The 4,301-nt window shown below is 41.3% G+C and overlaps 1 long non-coding RNA gene across 1 annotated transcript in view; it reads right to left on the bottom strand.

Moving 5' to 3' along the window:
• Positions 1–4,301, bottom strand: part of LOC112548486 — a 65,625-nt gene that overhangs the window by 18,670 nt on the left and 42,654 nt on the right. Inside the window, exon 3 of the long non-coding RNA XR_003092220.1 lies at positions 1,989–2,104. This is a non-coding gene — a long non-coding RNA (uncharacterized LOC112548486). The remainder of the gene's footprint in view (positions 1–1,988; positions 2,105–4,301) is intronic.

Here is a 4,301-nt window from a genome sequence, read left to right as displayed (position 1 = left end):
ACCCCCCCCCCCCCCGCCCCCCAAAACAAAACAAAACAAAACAAAACAAAATAAAGCTGAAGTGGACAACTTAAAAATACATAGAAGACCCTCTTTTAAAGCATATCATTCTTACCCATGATCAACATACTGTCCAAAATAACGAATTATATTTTAAAAAGAAAGGCATGAGTATAATTCCATGAGTATAATTAAGCAGATAGCTGTTCACTAAAAATACCAATAGGGAAAGTGACAAGTGCAAGGTACATTTAGGTGATGCAGCAGAGAGAGGAGAAATCACAAACATCAATCAAGATGGCAGATGATTATCCATGAAGGTTGGCTTTATTTGTGTATTTGAGGGGAAGGATTTCTATTAGATGCATGTAGGTCAGGTTATTTTACTCCCCCAAATTATTCAGAATAGGGCACATTTCGCATAATACCCAGCAGTAACGTGCCAAATTCTCAATTGTGAGATTGACCTTTTCATATTTCACATTCTCATCATCAAGAGTTAAGACTCCTTTATTAAACAGCAAGATGTAATCCAGTCTAAAATAACTTTCTTGGACAAACAGATAGAAGATTTTACTTAAATGCTACAGGAGGTAGAAAGGAAATTTGAAAATAGGAGCTAGAGTCTGATTTCAGTTATCCTAACATTCATGATGAAATCAATATGTGCCCACCGGATTTACAAGTGTAACACAAATCAGAATCTGCCCTGTAGAGATGAGAGCTGATGGGCAAGGTGCTATCAGATGTGAAACATCAAGCAGAAATTAACTAAATAATCCATAACATAAATCCAGGAAATGGAATTTCAATTTGGCTGATAGGAAAGGCCGAGATAATTTTTCCCCCTCTGTTGAAGGAGCTAAGAATTACATATTCCATTTTCCTTCTATAATGTATCATGGACTGTTTTGCAATAGAAGCAAGCATTATTTTTGGACTGTCCTGAGTGGATAAGTAATTTCTTATAATATTTCTACAAGCTGGACCTTTTCCAGAATATATTTTTCTTCTGGGAAATGGGGTCTCTTAAATGAATTCATTTCACAAAAAATGACAGATTGATAGTCCTGAAACATGAAGTCATCTCCTTATTGTGCAGGTGAGAACAGTTTATGATTTCTCTACCTCTATGTTTTCTTCTTGACCACAAATAGCCATCTTTAGAGGCAAAGGACAGTTCTGCCCATTCAGTCCTTACTCATTCTGATAAAATGCCAATAAAGATATCAATTAGGCAAATTTTCCAAAAATTTCATAGATTTCATAGATTTTTAGGGTCGGAAGGGACCTCAGTAGATCATCAGGTCTGACCCCCTGCCCTGGGCAGGAAAGAGCACTAGAGTCAGATGACCCCAGCCAGGTGTTTGTCCAGTCTCCTCTTAAAGACCTCCAGGGTAGGGGAGAGCACCACCTCCCTTGGAAGCCCATTCCAGATTCTGGTAACCCTTACCATGAAGAAATTCTTCCTGAAATCTAATCTAAATCTGCTCTTTGTCAATTTGTGGCCATTGTTTCTAGTCACCCTAAGGAGCGCCCTGGTAAACAGAGTATCTGCTATTCCTTGATGCCCCCTTCCCTCCCTCCCCCTGGTGAATTTGTAGACAGCCACCAGATCACCTCTCAGCCTTCTCTTGTGGAGGCTGAAGAGTTCCAGGTCCCTCAAACTCTCCTCGTAGGGCCTTACCTGCAGGCCCCAAACCATACATGTAGCCCTCCTCTGGACCCTCTCAAGGTAGTCCACATCCTTCTTGAAGTGCAGCGCCCAAAACTGGACACAGTACTCCAGCTGCAGCCTTACCAATTCCACATAGAGGGAATGTATCACTTCCTTAGACCTGTTTGTGATGCATGTGTTAATGCATGATAGAGTGTGGCTATCTCATAATTATCTCATACGATGAACCCCCAAAAATGTGAACTCTCATGGAGGCCCAATGGAATGCTGTTATCTACTTTGTCTGTATACACTTGGATTTTGCACATACCTCGGTTTAGATATTTCCTTTGAAAAATTCAGCTTCTACAGGAAAGTTATGAGTGTTGGTTCTCCAATACAAGTCCTTGCCAACAAGATGCGAGGATTACGTCCTACTTTCATTTGCTAGGAGTAAACAAGAAAGTTTATTTTATCACTTCAAAGAATTCTTTTGATTGTCTTGGTTTGGTGAATGCACAAAACTGACTTTTTTTCCAACACACCTACAGTTTCCAAAGAGAGGTGTGTATTATCCCAGCAAGTTGGCTGGGATAATCCTAGAATAAATTTTAGCTTGATAAAGGATTTCCCCAAAGGTACTTCCTTTGTTTTCTAAGAAGTTAGTTCAGGAAAATAAAATGCAGACACACAAAAAATAATTTTACCATTATACAGGAAAATATATTTTTTGTGGGATAGCCAACCAGGCCCCATCACAGAGGCAACCACCAATAAGTTAGACTAGAATTCACTTATTCTCTTCAGTAAACAAAAGATTCCAAGACTCTTGCAACTTATGGAGAAAGTTTCATTTTTCTTTCAATCAAGTTCCTGGGTCCTTTGGTATTGTGTAGAGAGAACTGGAGCACAGTACAAGGTTGAGTTTAAAACACCTTTGTATCTCTTTGATTCTGACTGTGGTCTATAGTGCTGATCTACACTGTGATGGTTCTATCAGTTTGTATGGCCACTGTGCCATTATGCTGGCACAACATAACTGGAGTCCCATGCACTTAAGTCTCCTTGCAACCTGTTCTCTACCCTGCCTGGTAGACCTTGAGTTTACATTGCAAGGGAATCTTACTTTTCCTGCTTCCAGTACTAGGAGAGATACTGTGGAGGTTTTACACTCCACTGGAGTCCCTTCACAGTGCTAAAATAGTGTAGCTCAGGGATGACCCATAGCACACATGCCAGAAGTGATAGAGGCAGATGCTTTTCAAAGGATATGCAGGCGCAGGGCACTCGGTACAGAAAGACACTGGAATGGAGGCAGAGAGCAGAGCCCTCCATGGAGCAGAGTGGGGGCAGACACTGCTGCAAGAGAACATGTTAGGTGTCACCTCCAGGAGCCAAGCTAACACTTCCCTTCACATACAGTTGCCAATGAATTCAGGGCTTTGGATCCTCACTTGCCATATAAAACCGTGATGGTTGCAGAGCCAGGGAAGGGTTACCTTGGCTCTTGCAATGATAGTGCTTCTTGCAGCAGCAGCTTGCTTCTGCTTCACTCCACAAAACCAACAGGTGGCTCAAGCCCCCCTCCCTGCCTCCACCCTGGCTCCATTCCAGCAGTCCATGGCATAAATTCTACCAGGTACACCTTTGGGGGTTGCCAGGGAAGCATCCCAGGTTTATCAGAGGCTTGACTAGTCCTGTAAAACCTCAGGTTCAGTTCTGGGGCAACTGCCCAGGCTGTTCACCATAACACCAAACCTATTAGTCCTTGAAAATCAATGCCAAGTAGATTGATGTGATAAGAAAGCCAGTAATTTCTTTCTGGATCTTTTTGATCAAAAACATAATTCCTGTCTCCTGGAATTCTTTTTTACTTCTCTGACATTTATCTTTTATGGGAGTTATTTTTTGTTTGTTTCTTGGGGGGGGGGGGGGTTGTTTTTGTTTTTTTGCTTTTTGGTTTTTTACTAACTTACTCTCTTTTGAAAGTAAATGTCAGGCAGGCTTAATAAAATCTAGATATGGGTAGTCAGAACAAGCATGTTTCTTCACATTTCTATTATACACAAAATAAAGCATGCTACATGTCTGATAAATGTAATGACAAGCAACATCCTATTCTTATGCACTACCATCATCTCAACACAGATATCTGGGGCAGAAGCATCTTATACCAATGAAAGATATATCAGAATGTTGTTCCTAAAACACCATAATGGGCATTGTACCAGCAAAATCAAATAAACCCATTGGGCCAGGTTTTTAAAGGTAGTGATAGGTCACCTGGTCATAAAAGGAAATAAGATTGGTCAAGCAAGACCTACCCACAACAAACGCATGTCGGCTATCCCTCAGGATGTTGCCATCAGCTGTTAAGAATGGTCTCTTTGATAATCTTTTCTAAGACTTCCACGGGATAGTGGTCAGGCTAATGTCCTCCTGGCCCCATTTGGCCAGGACATCAGCCATAGCCAGCTGGGTCCAAGGTGCCAGCTCTGAGCAGGCAGGGTCCTGCCACTGACCTTCCTAGCAGGAATTCTGGTGTTCTCTATTGGAAAACTGAAAAATCCCAGTCACTGTAAAATACCCCAAAATCCATGTTCCTCCACAATTAAAACAAAAGAGCACTATAAAGAGGGAAAGA

This window comes from Alligator sinensis, unplaced genomic scaffold, assembly GCF_000455745.1.
Source record: "Alligator sinensis unplaced genomic scaffold, ASM45574v1 scaffold1631_1, whole genome shotgun sequence".
Lineage (NCBI taxonomy): Eukaryota > Metazoa > Chordata > Crocodylia > Alligatoridae > Alligator > Alligator sinensis.
Note: the sequence above shows the minus strand (reverse complement) of the source record. Positions and strands in the feature narration are given on the sequence as shown.